This window comes from Hippopotamus amphibius, chromosome 11 (genome assembly GCF_030028045.1).
Source record: "Hippopotamus amphibius kiboko isolate mHipAmp2 chromosome 11, mHipAmp2.hap2, whole genome shotgun sequence".
In the NCBI taxonomy this organism is placed as follows: Eukaryota; Metazoa; Chordata; class Mammalia; order Artiodactyla; family Hippopotamidae; genus Hippopotamus; species Hippopotamus amphibius.
The window spans coordinates 45,336,981-45,351,439 of record NC_080196.1 but is presented as its reverse complement, the minus strand read 5'-3'; the positions used below and the strand labels follow the sequence as shown (position 1 = coordinate 45,351,439).

The window sequence follows — 14,459 nt, the reverse complement described above, 5'->3', positions numbered from 1 at the left end:
CTTTGAACTTGTCTCTGAAAACCCAAGTTTTAGGTAAATAGTCAAATTCTCCTTTAAAATACAGTTGAAGAGGACAGGAAACTGCTTATCTTTGAACTTATTTTACAGAAATATCAGAGATATAGAAAATTAGACAAAGATTCACATATAAATGTTTATCACAGTATTATTGCTTACCATTGCATACGTTGAGAACATTTAAATTTTAAATAGAAGAGGAAAAGTTGCACTTTGTTTTCTAGAAAATGGAAATGCTATACTTCATAGAAATTGTGTTTTAAAAATATATCAGTAACACTGGAAAATGCTCAGGCTGTAATGTAAATTGAGCAGAAGCAGGAAACAAATTTTACTTATACATTATATATATAATTATATTAGTTTTCCACGAATTCCACGAATTCATGTGGAAAACAGATTGGAAGGAAGCAGCAAGTGTTCATTGAAAGCTTGCAGGCAATTTAAAATTTTAATTCTCCCCTCTTTTTGTACTTTCTAAATTTTTATAGTGAAAATTATTTTTGTAATCAGAAACAAGCATAAGCATAGTTGAGCAAGAGAAAATAATGAAACATCATTATGTTACATGTTTCTTTACAAAAAAGCAATCCCAACATTTCCAGGTAGAGTGGAGTAAACATCAAAACTAAACTAAACTGAACAAAACACCAGGATTAAAAAAATAAGTTGCTCTTATTTTTCCTTAAGCTACGAGAGGCAGTTTTTTCCCCATAGAAAATGAAGATAATTTTTTTTCTCTCCCTTCTTTTATGGAAAATGTTCTGCCAATTGGGAACCTTGACTTTAATTCTCTGAAATTGAGGAGGAATGGATTAAAAATATTTCATTTACATATCATGTGATCACACGATTAAAATGAAAAAAAATTCAATTTGAAAAACCAATTTTAATATCCAATTATTGTTATTATTTGTTGAGTATTGATGATTTGTTCTTTCATATATTTATCAAATCAAGAACTAAAATGGATATAGGAAAAGAAATTGGTACCTCTGGACATTTTCAAGCCTAGGGTCACCTCTTAAAACCTCTCTCTTCAAACTTGTAGATTTTATCTATGTACTTAGAGGTTTTTTAAAAAATTTTTATTGAAATATGGTTAATTTACAATGTTGTGTTAGTTTCAGGTATACTGCAGAATGACTGAGTTATACATACACATATGTAAATATATATTTTTTTTCTACATTCTCCTCCATTATAGGTTATTATGAGATATTGACGGTAGTCCCCTGTGCTATATAGTAGGTCCTTGCTGGTTATCTATTTTATATATAGCAGTGTGTAATAGTGTTTTTTTTTTTTTTTTATTTAATTGGCTGTGTTGGGTCTTTTTTGCTGTGCTTTCTTTATTTTTAGTTGCAGTGAGTGGGGGCTACTCTTCATTGTGGTGCTCTGGCTCCTCATTGCCGTGGCTTCTCTTGTTGCGGAGCACGGGCTCTGGGCATGTGGGCTTCAGTAGTTGCAGCACATGGGCTCCATGTGGCTCACGGGCTCTAAAGTGCAGGCTCAATAGTTTTGGCGCACGGGCTTCGTTGCTCCCCAGCATGTGGGATCTTCCTGGATCAGGGATGGAACCCGTGTCCCCTGCATTGGCAGGCGGATTCTCAACCACTGCGCCACCTAGGAAGCCCTGTGATAGTGTTTTGAATTAAACTAAGAAACAATTGAAAACTCAGTGCAGACTGTACTCTTTAAGGCAGTGCATTTAACAATGCATACGTGTGTGTGTGTATAATTTCACATATTTAAAGTTCACGTCCCCTAAAATATCATGAGAGTGGGGATCTTTGAAGTAGTTTAAACTGATGTTCTATAGATATATTTTATATTCAAGATGCTGTCTGCTCTGTTAACCATCTCATCGGTAAATCCTTTGACAGTGTTATGTGATCAAATACAAAAGAAACAGACTCATGATGTCATCTCTTTTCACACTTCTTTATCTTAGCGAAACCTAAAACTCTTAAAATTATATATTTTATTCCTACCATCTCCCACCTCCCCCATTTATCCCTACTCATATTTAAATGTGTGCCATTTCAAAGAGTGTTCTGATATTTGTCCAAATCTGTATTTTTCTTGGTAAAAACTTAACACGCTTTGCATCATTTCACTTATTTAATCTTTTCACGTGAGGCTGACAGCCTCAAATTCTGCATAGAAGGCATCACTCTTCATTCGCACCTCATATATCTGGCATTATTGGGAAATGAGGTTTCCACATGATTGAGTTTTCCAGATAATTCAGCTGAGTTGGCCATGCTTTTGCTGAGTGACTTACATGTGGCCAGCACGGGGCACACAAGGAGAGTAAATAAGATCCCCACAGCTCATAGCCCGAGGCAGGGGCTGGGGTGGGCTTGCCACACACAGGCTTTAATAACTATAATACAATGCGCTAAGCAGTATGATGTAAGTAAGTACTACGTGTTGTGGAAATACAAATAAAGGGGAAATTAATTCCTCACATGGGAGGGTGAGTGACCTTGAGGAAAGCCACTGGGAGGAGTTCACCCTTGAGTTAGGCCTTTGAAGATGCGTAAAAACTTTTTATTTTTAATGTCTAAGTATATTTCTTTCTGACTTTTTAAATTGAAGTATAGTTGATTTAAAACTTTGTGTTAATTTCTGCTGTACAGCAATTGTGACTCAGGTATATATATATATACACATTCTTTTCCATATCCTTTTCCATTATGGTTTATCATGGGATATTGAATAGAGTTCCCTGTGCTCTGCAGTAGGACCTTGTTGTTTATCCATTCTATATATAATAGTTTGCATCTGCTAACCCCAAACTCCCACTCCATCCCTCCCCCACGTCTCCGCAACCTTGGCAAACATAGGTCTATTCTCTTTGACTGTGAGTCTCTTTCTGTTTTGTAGATGGGTTCATCTGTGTCATATTTTAGATTCTGCACATAAACAATATCATATATTTCTTTCTCTTTCTGACTTACTTCACTTAGTGTGATATTCGCTAGTTCCATCCATGTTGCTGCAAGTGGCATTATTTTGTTCTTTTTTATGGCTGAGTAATATTCCATTGTATCTATGTACCACATCTTCTTTATCCATTCATCTGTTGATGGACATTTAGGTTGTTTCCATGTCTTGGCTGTTGTGAATAGTGTTGCTATGAACATACGGGCACATATATCTTTCTGAACTATAGTTTTGTCTGGATATATGCTTGAGTGGGATTGCTGGATCATATGGTAGCTCTATTTTTAGTTTTATGAGGAACCTCCATACTGTTTTCCATAATGGCTGCACCAGTGTACATTCACACCAACAGTGTAGGAGAAATTTCTATAATGAGAGAGAGAAAGAGAGAGTGAGCTTAGGAGAAATATTCCTAAGCATTAAAATGTTTAAATGCATAAAGAATTAAATAGTAAGGACAATGCCAGTAGTCCTACTACTAAGAACAGCAGTCAGCACTTGCCTGTTTAATGGGCACTCACCATATAATGTCTGGCACTGCGTTAAGTGCTTTCCTTGAATTAATTTGTTCACAAATACATACATTAACATATTCTCCAAAGAAACTGTGCTGTGTCGAATTTAACCTTTTCCTAATGTTCTGCTATGAATATAAACTTCTGTGCTCCATTACAAAAACATTTTAAGCCAGCCTGCTCGCTGTCATTTGCCACCTTCCCTGCTTGGCTATATTTAGTTGAGCTGTCATCATTCCAGTCCATAGTCAGTTTCACATTGACATCATCTCCCCGCTCCTGCTTCTCTAAGATTTGTGATTCTTCTGTGGACATACTTCAGAATGCACACTGACAATTTCCACTCAGGGAGATTTCATGGGCTCTTGGGAGCAGTGTAACTAACACTCAGATGAACAGTGCTGACTGCTCTAAGTATACAGGACAGCACACAAGCATGGCTTGTATTTTGGTGTGCAGGGATCAAGCTCTAGTTCAAGTTCTCAGCTGAGGGGATTCAGCCCCCAGGAGACATGTAGCAATCTGGAGGTATTTTTGGTTGTCCCCGTTGGCAAGGGTGGAGGGATGGAGAGCTACTGGCATCCAGTGAGTAGCAATGCTGGGGTAGCAGAAGATGCTGCTAAACCTTCTGCCATGAATAGGATACGCCACTGCCCAATAAAGAATTATCTGGTCCAAATTGTCCCTAATGCTGAGGTTGAGAAATACTGCTCTAGTTGTAATTGAAGTTATAAACCTAAAAATGGAAATAATTCATGCCATTATGGATTACTTTTTATTGAATCAAGAAGTCAGTTTTTCCTTGACTATTTCATATTTGGGGTGGTAAGAGTCATAGCATGGAAGAGTTCTTAGGAACCTGAACTGGATATATCACTCAGTCATTAGAGAGCATTAAAAGTGGTTGGACTATGTAATAGTCTCACTTTGCTTCTTGGTGAGTGAGGGACTCTGTGTGTGTGTGTGTGTGTGTGTGTATGTGTGTGTGTGTATTCAGTAGCCCATGTTTAGATCTCTCTGTAAGGGAAGAATATGGAAAGACGTAGTGCCAGGAAACCTGCTAACATTATCAGTACCTTGGCAATTTAAAAAATTCTGCAGAGAGAAAAGTTATTGAATTTTCATAGTGTGAATTCAACTTGATTTCCCATTTTTGTCATTCAGTTTCATCTAATATTACTATTTTGCCAGTTTGCATATTTTACCTTTTCAATGTAAATACAGCATTGAATTAGATAGTCTGAAAATTGGTGTTCTGTGAGATTTACAGAAGATTGTTATTTCACATTTGTTTTGGGAGAAAAAATAATTGCCATCTGAAAATATCAATCAGTTAACAAAGTCAAATTCTAACACTTTTAAAGCTGAAGTTGCTCATGAGAGAAGCTTTTGACATTATAAACTCCAGAGAATATCACTGATTAATTTGCACCCGTTGTTAATATGTTCTGTATTAGAGCTGTATGTCAGGTTCTTCAGATGGTGTGTTGTATTTATGTCAGATACCCAGAGAAAGATGTATGCTTTCTTCTTGGGTGGCCGTCATTACATTTCTACTAGGTATGATATGCTATTCAGACAAAAGGAAATGGGAAGGAGGTGAAAAAGTTATAATAGTAGAAAGTTTGGGAAAAGTGGAGATATCACTGTGCTCTGCAAGGTTCATGCCTCGTGGAAATAGAAGAGTATTTTAACTTTTGTGCTGAAATTATTTGTGTAACTTCCAGACAATTTTTCAAAGCTTTTCTTGGCAGGATTTAGAGCTTCTTGGTTAGACAGCAGAATGTTTATGCTCCTGGTTAACTGTTTCTTCTCTCTCTCTCTCCATATGTATACACACACATACACACACAAACACACACACACGTGCATTCATACACATAATTGAAACTGTAACAATCTAAAGAATATTTCTCTTTCATTATCTCATTGTTGATTACATAAATAATTTTAGTTCCTTTTGATATGTTTTCAACTTCATTCTTTTCCTCTAATGGAATTTAGGGACAAAAGTTCATCATGAGTAATGTGTATCAATAAATGTTACTAAATTTAAAGAAAATGAATGAACCCTTATATCCAAAATTTATAAATGCAAATTATTAGAGAACTTTGACAGTAGTGATTGCGTAAATCACTCCTGACCCTAATTTTGTCATCAAAATAAGATATACAACTAATTATATGCATACTTACATGCCATAAATGTGTTTCTGTAAGAAAATAGCAATCATAGCAATTTGCATTATATTTTTATTTGTGTATCTTTTTATCCCTGTAAGGGATTTATGAGGTAGATTTTATTTTAATCTTCATTTAAAAAATAAACAAAAGCACAGAAAGGTGACTTACAGGGCGCAATTATTTTTTCTACTACTAAGCAAGTAGAGCAAGTCATTGTTGAAATTTAGCAGATACCAGCTCCACCTGTAATTATGATTCTTTGCTTTATAGAGGTGGACTTATAATGAGGCTTCTCAGAGGAGCCATGAGTCCTACACTTTCTGCTCAAGTAATAAGATACTAATGAGAAATGTTTGTTAACCATATTTAGAAACAAGCAAGAGGACTTATTTGCCGCAAGCCTATGAAACAATACCCTTGATAAAACAGATTTTGGCAAAAGATGAATGGGGCGCCCATCCAAGGACTCATCTGATGCATATTAGTGTGCCCAACTCTCCCTGCTAAGAAGTGATTTCATTTATAAAGAAGTTTTCACAATACACGTGAACTCCAAGGACGGTGTCATTGAGAAGTAATCGACCATTAGCTTATTTTGGATGATTTTCAGTGTTGTCCACTCACATTTCTTATTGTGCTGAAATGTGTAAGATGTTCTATCTTCTAAATATGAATTTAAATGTGTCCTTTAGATATATGATGTTTCTTGCATTTACTAAAAATCCCTCTATTTGACTCTGTGCTCCTGCTATTTTACACTATTTCTCTTCTCCATATCTTAGTCAAACTCATGTTATAAAACTTTGCTTTTAATCCATCACTTCCTTATCTTTTATTCACCCCTCAACCCACTGCAATTTGATTCCCATAACTGCATTCCACTGATTATCCACCAACATTCTCCTTGCTACCAAATCTTATAGACGCTTTTTTGTTTTTTCCATTCTTCTCAGTATTAGATATTACTGATCACCTCCTATTTAATGTGTGAAATATTTAATGTGTGAAAATTAAGGGAGTGTATTAGCTTCCTAGAGCTGCTGTAACAAATTACCAAAAATTTGGCTGGCTTAATAGGACAGAAATCTATTCTCTCACACTTCTGGAGATAAGAAGTCCAAAATCAAAGCATTGTTAAGACAATATTCCCTCCAAAACCTCTAGGGGAGGATTGTTTTTGGCCTCTTCCAGCTTCTGGTAGCTCCAGATGTTCCTTGGCTTGTGTCAACCTAAGTCCCGTCTCTGCCTTTGTCCTCATATGGCTGTCTTCCCTCTGTGTCTCTTCTCCTCTTCTTATAAGCGCAGCAGTCATGCTGGATTAAGGCCCATGCTAATAACCTCATTTAACTTGATTACATGGTCACTCCTTGGCTACATGTCTACCACCTTGTTTTAGGCTCGTGGCTCAGCTCAACCGTTCAGTACTCCAATTCAAAAGCCAATTATCTTTCAGTGTAAAGAGGGCAATTAAAGGATGGTTTGGGACTAAAAAAGGAACTGTAATGATATAAGAGAAAGTGTTCGGAAAATGGAATATAGAACCCTGGGTTCTGGTCTTCCAATGGGGTGAGTGACCATGGGAAATAATTTGATTTCTCTTTAAGTTTTCTCATCAATAAAATAACAGTTTGGCTACGTAATTTATATCCCACTTAGTTCTAGTATTCTGCAGTTTATTTTGGTCACTTTCAGAGGTAGACTCCCAGGCTAGCTGATTTCACATCAGGCATTCCTGGTTATAAGATTTATTTTGGGCTTATAATGAGAATACTTTATTAATTCAGTTATTCAGCTATGTAGACAGTAGAGGGAGTTAATATTTCAAGCATCCAAAACCACATACATAGTGTGCTACTAGGCATGTTTGCGTACCTGATTATAAGAAAAATCGTGAAGAAGAATATGATATAATCCTATAAAAATGATATTTGGTTTACTCAAGTAAAAGATCAAAGACATTAGAGGAGGAAATTGAATATTTATATAATTGGATGTGTTTATAGACATAGATATATAATGAATATAATAGTAGCAGTTAAATAGCAAAAGGATATAATAAATTATTAATACCATTATTTTTATATATTTTAGTCATATTATATAAAATTTCATTAATATTGTCATATTCCTTGTTTCACTTTGAAAATATATATGTGGAAATTTTTTTCAAACTTTTCTCATGTATGTTTGACATCACCACTATAGCTATGTTTTGAATCATTTATTACAATATTACAAAGTTCATCATCTTAGATTCATCTATGTTATAAAAATAGCATTTTTTGAATCTGTGTATGATGCTGTCCTTGGAAATATTGTTACCAAAAGCACTAGTTCACACATTTTTTTTGTTGTTGCTATTCGTCTGTTTTTAAGTATTTTTTTATTGCTACATAATTGGCATATAACTTTATATTAGTTTCAGGTATACAGTATAATGATTTGCAAAATGCAAATCACTGCAAAATGATCACTGCAATAAGTCTAGTTAATTTCTGTCACCATACTCAGAAATTTTCTTTTTTGTAATTAAAACTTTAAAGACCTACTCTCTCAGCAACTTTCAAAATATGTAATACAGAATTATTAACTATAGACACTCACCATGCTGTACATTACAACCCCATGGCTTACTTATTTTATAACTGAAAGCTTATGCCTTTGGACCCCTTTCACCCATTTCTCTCACTCCCTCCTGCCTCTGGCAACCACTAATCTGTTCTCTATATCTATGAGCTTGGGCTTTTGTTTGTTTGTTGTTTTTGTTTTGTTTTCTTTTAGATTCCACATATAAGTGATAGTGTTTGTCTTTCTCATCTGACTTATTTCGATTATCATAATGCCCTCAAGGTCCATTCCTGTTACAAATGGCAAGATTTCATTCTTTTTTATGGTAGAATAATACTCCATTATACATATAGCATCTTCTTTACCCATTTATCTGTTGATGGACACTTAGGTTGTTTCCATATCTTGGCTATTGTAAATAATGTTGCATTGAACATGGGGATGCATGTATCTTTTTGAATTAGTGTTTTCATTTTCTTCAATAAATAACCAGAAATAGAATTGCTGGCCCACATGATAGTTTTTTTTTTTTTTTTTTTAATTTTTTAAGGAGCCTCCATAGTGTTTTCCATAGTGATTGCACCAACAGTGCACAAGCATTCCTTTTCCTCTACATCCAACACTTGTTATTTCTTATCCTTTTACACATAATAGCCATTCTAACAGGTATGAAGTTATATCTCATGGTGGTTTTGATTTGCACTTCCCTAATGATTAGTGATGTCCAGCATCTTTTCATGTACCTGTCCATCTGTATGTCTTCTGCCCAGTTTTTAAATGCATTTTATTTTTGCTATTGAGTTGTATGAGTTCTTTATATATTTTGGATATTAATTCCTTATCAGGTATTTGATTTGCAAATATTTTCTCCCACTGCATAGGTTGCCTTTTCATTTTGTTGATAGTTTCCTTTGCTATGCAAAAGCTTTTTAGTTTGATGTAGTCCCACTTGTTTATTTTTGCCTTTGTCACTTTTGTTTTTGGTGTCAGAGCCAAAAAGCATTGCAAACACCAATATCAAGGAGCTTACTGGCTATGTTTTCTTCTAGGAGTTTTATGGTTTCAGGTTTTATATTCAAGTCTTTAATTCATTTTAAGTTAAGATTGTGTATGGTGTAAGATAGCAGTCCTGTTTCATTCTTTTGCATGTGGCTCTTCAGTTTTCCCAACACTTTATTGAAGAGATTGTCCTTTCTCTGTTGTATATTCTTGGTTCTTTCACTGTAAATTAATTAACCCATATACATGGGTTTATTTCTTGGCTCTTTATACTGTTCCATTGATCTATATGTCTGTTTTTGTGCCAATATCAAATTGTTTTGATTAGTGTAGTAATTTGATAGTAATATATTTTAAAATCAGGAAGTATGATGCCTCCAGCTTTGTTCTTCTTTCTCAAGATTGCTTTGGTTATTTGGTATCTTTGTGGTTCCATACAAATTTTAGGATTGTATGTTCTATTTCTGGGAAAAGTGTCTGTATTATGAAAAACTAGGTAAAGATTCAACTATAATTAATTTGCCTCTCTTCCAGATAGATATTCATATTATATTACATTTGGTCTTCACTAAATCTTGTAAGGCAGTGATTATCATACTATCTTTTAGGCATGGGGAAACAGAGGCTGAGGAATTCCTTTATTGTTCAAGCTCTGTCTGCTCCCCAAATCCTAGTTTATTTTTTTACAATACACTGATATTTATATAAAGATGATAAAATTGTTCTACCTCTTGCAATGCCATAGTCTTAGATATATAAGAATATTTTCAGATGAGAGGTAAGAATAAGTCAAATTTTGCTGAATTTGGCTCCTGCTGCTCGGTCTTTAGTGAAGTTCCCACCCTTCTGGTATTTTGAGGCTCCCAAGGCATGTATATAACACCCTTTTCTCTCACGGTAAAATAAAAAGCACCCCTACAAAGCAGTATCTTCAAGTCCACCATTTTCCCATGAATACACATGTTTAAACCTCTGGTCATGATTGAAGTAAGATATGCTCACACATATTTGTATTGAACTCTAACTGTATCTACGCATCTACATATTATTTTTCACCTGTGAGTAATTATACTCAGTATATCTATATATTTCATATCCAATAAATCTGTGTGCTGCAAATCCTTTATCTGTTCAATATGACTCTGTATTTAACAACTACATGATAGCTTCATTTAACTGTATGAGAAATTATTATGCTGATCTATATCATACTCAAGACAAAGGTTCAAATTCTATCTGAAAAAGAAAAATACAAATTTTAGTCATGAGTTATTTTGATCAATATAAATTGACTTTCACATATTAGGTGGTTTTTTTAAAATAAATTTATTTATTTATTTAATTTATTGGCTGTGTTGGGTCTTCATTGCTGTGCGCAGGCTTTCTCTAGTTGCAGCAAGTGGGGGCTACTCTTCGTTGTGGTGCATGGGCTTCTCAGTGCAGTGGCTTTTCTTGTTGCACAGCATGGGTTTTAGGCATGCGGGCTTCAGTAGTTGTGGCACATGGGTTCAATACTTGTGGCTCATGGGCTCTAGAGCGCAGGCTCAGTAGTTGTGGCACACAGGCTTAGTTGCTCCATGGCATGTGGGATCTTCCCAGACCAGAGATCAAACCTGTGTCCCTGCATTGGAAGGTGGATTCTTAACCACTGTGCTCCCAGGGAAGTCCCACATAGTAGTTTTTGAAAACGTTTCAATGCTGATAATTGCTATAATGTCTATAAACACAGAATGTTCACATCCAGGATTATTCCTGCCTTTAAAAAAATATTTTAAAATAACATTATGGGTTGAACTGTGCTCCTCTCTCTCCCCCATCCATATATTGAAGTCCTAGCCTCCAGTATCTCAGAATGTGATCTTATTTGGAAATAGAGTCTTTAAAGAGGTAACTCAGTTAAAATGAGGGTGAGCCTTAATCCAATATGACTGGTATCCTTATGAAAAAGGGAAAATTTGGACACAATGAAGCACATATAGGGAAGGTGATATGAAGACACAGGGAGGAAACAGCCATCTACAAGTCAGCGAGATCCTTTCCTCACAGCCCTCAACAGAACCAACCCTACTAACACCTTGATTTCGGACATCCAGCCTCGAGAATTGTGAGACAATAAATTTCTGCTGTTTAAGTCACCCAGGCTATGGTACTTTGTTATGGCGGCCTTAGGAAACTAACACAGTAACATTCTAAAATGCTTGCATATATCCATGTAGGTGGACTTTATTTCCTTTTCTAGAATGCAGATTTTAATTTTAGTTTCATTGTTATAATTGTACAAAAATTAAAATAATTATATTATGGACTTATTTCTGCTACAAATGAATGTATTTTTCTACATATATATTTTCTTTGTACTGCATTCTTTTGAAATGCATTAATATTTAGAATTTTATTAGCTGTTGTAAGAATTTCTTAAAAAAAGGTAAATGATAAGGCACGACAACTTTAACAAGTTTATTTTGTACTGTTTATAGGATATATTTAGTATATTCTGCTATTTCCAGAGAGATAAGTGCTCTTCTTTAGTGGAATAGTTTTATAGTTTAAAGAAATCACATATCAATTTGTACAGAATGGATAGGAATTTATTTTTGAGATGTTGTTATGAAATTTGCTATGAGTGAAAATTACAAAATTATTACTATTGTGCTTATTAAAAATAGATTTAACTCTCCTAAAGCACATTCACTTCTCTGTAGATAATGCAGAAGAACTCTTTACACAAAAGAAAATAGGAAAAATATTTTTTAAAATTTTTATTTATTTATTTAATTTTTGGCTGCATTGGGTCTTTGTCATTGCTAGCAGGCTTTCTCTAGTTGTGGTGAGTGGGGGCTACTCTTCATTGTGGTCCATGGGCTTCTCATTGCAGTGGCTTCTGTTGTTGCAGAGCACGGACTCTAGGCGTGAGGGCTTCAATAGTTGTGACATGTGGGCTCAGTAGTTTTGGCTCTTGGGTTCTAGAGCACAGGCTCAGTAGTTGTGGCACATGGGCTCCAAGGCATGTGGGATCTTCCCAGATGAGGGATCAAACCCGTGTCCCCTGCATTGGCAGGCACATTCTCAACCACTGCGCCACCAAGGAAGTCCCGAGGAAAAATTAAAGAATAGAAGTTAACAGTCAAAAATAAAATAGTTTTGCTCAAGAATAGGAAACCATGAAGCTTATGAAGGCAACTGATCATTTGTAGCTTTTCAGAGGTGAACTAGAAATATATGGATGTTTTCAAATCATACTATTTGCTTAGGTTTACTTTCCGATGCATTAGATTTGCATCACTGAAATTCAGGTATTTAGGGTTTGCTTCAGTCTGCTGGCTAATGCTTTTTCTAAATGTGTTCATTAAAACTGAAACTATTTTCCTCATAGACATCCTTTAAAGTACTGAGATTTGAATGTGAATAGTTAGGGTTTTTTTTTTTTTTCTTTTTTCTGGGAAAGTAGCACAATTGAAAAATAATAGAAAATACACCTATATAACTACCTAAAGATGTTTGTTAACTGGTTGAAATTGCTCTCAGGATTTACCTCTTTGTTCTTTTTTGTTTTTCAAATATTTATTTATATCACTCCAAGGGATGGCATTATATGCTTTGCAGAGTGTATTAGAACATCTTTACCATATTTCAAATGAAAGCAGGGTTTGAAAGCAGGGTAGTGCTTGTGTATTTTCCAAACTACAAGGTGAATCCTTCTTCTGTTTAAGAAGCTAATAATGTGATTAAGTTAATTCCAAGATTACAGTCTCAAATATATTTTTAAAATATTTCAAAAATTTAAGGATAATGCATGTTTTCTTAGTTTCTGTTTTTTTGGTAGGTTTTCCAATTTAGGAGGAAGAGGGAGAATTTGATTTGCATTCCATCACACTGTGAAAATAATGGATCCTTAAAATTCAAGTGGGAACGAATTAATCTTTTCATTGAATTGTAGTATATGCTTGTTGTATGTCTGCGGTATCTCAAACTGAGTCCTATATTGGATATGGAAAACTGTCTGTAACCCTTCTTTGGTAGTCACTATGATTAAAATTGTGAAGGAGAATTAAAGCTGCATATTTTGGTGTACGGTAGCTGGACAATGTAATTGATCGTAAAACATTAATTTTAACTTCTCTAGGTTAATGGAAGAATGGTATAAATCAAGTTTAAGTAAAGAAATGGAGATGTAGCTTCTAAAATATTGACTGAGATTCTTTACTTCTGTTACAGTTCAGCTTTCAATTATAGATTATTTTTTCTAAGGAAATAAATGTGCATGATTTGATTTTATTCCAACTTAGTTTTTTTACATTTTGAAAGCCACTTTTGAAGTGACATCTGAGATACAGATAGATGGAAAATACAGTAAAATAGTATTTAACACAGCATATATGACATAGCTCTGATCTTCCTCGTAGGAATAATATGCTGTCTGATTTGGCACAGTCATAAAATGCATAATTGTATACTTCTATTTCTACTTTGACGGAGTTTCATTGTTTTTACCATCAACGTATCTGAGCCTCAATTTCATCAACATAAGAGATCTATTGTAAAGATTAACTGTCACATAGAGGACAGACCTGTGGTTGCCAAGGTGGCGGGGGGGATGGATTGGGAATTTGCGATTAACAGATACAAACTATTATATATAGGATGGGTAAACAACAAGGTCTTACTGAATAGTGCAGGGAACTATATTCAGTATCCTGTGATAGACCATAATGGAAAAGAATATGAAAAAGGATGTATATGTATATATATGTATAACTGAATCATGTTGCTGTACATCAGATATTAATACAATACTGTAAATCAACTATACTTCAATAAAACAAATTAAAAAAAAAGATTAAATATCAAAAATATGTAGCATTTAGCTCAGAGGCTGCCTGTAGTAAGGAAATAATAAATAAAATAATCCGTTATAGTTCGACAAATACTTATACATTTATGACTTTAATACTAAAGTTAAGATTAATACATGTTAATATCAGTAACACTGTGGAGATTATCCTAAAACATACAAGTTTATATTCATAGCTACTACTGCCCCCAGGGGATTTGTGCACACAGAAGATGTTAAAGTGAGTTAGGGCAGATCTGTAGCTCAATCTATGGGATTTCTCCCTAATCCAGTGGTGTACTTGGTGACCCTCTCTTGGCCTCTGGGGTCCGTAAAATTATTAATTATATAATAAGAAAAGAAAATGAAATACAAATGAAAAATATATGTAA

At 34.6% G+C, this 14,459-nt stretch overlaps 1 protein-coding gene across 1 annotated transcript in view; it reads left to right on the top strand.

Moving 5' to 3' along the window:
• The window catches only part of BMP5 (bone morphogenetic protein 5), a 117,391-nt gene that overhangs the window by 60,307 nt on the left and 42,625 nt on the right, over positions 1–14,459 (top strand). The window lies entirely within an intron of this gene.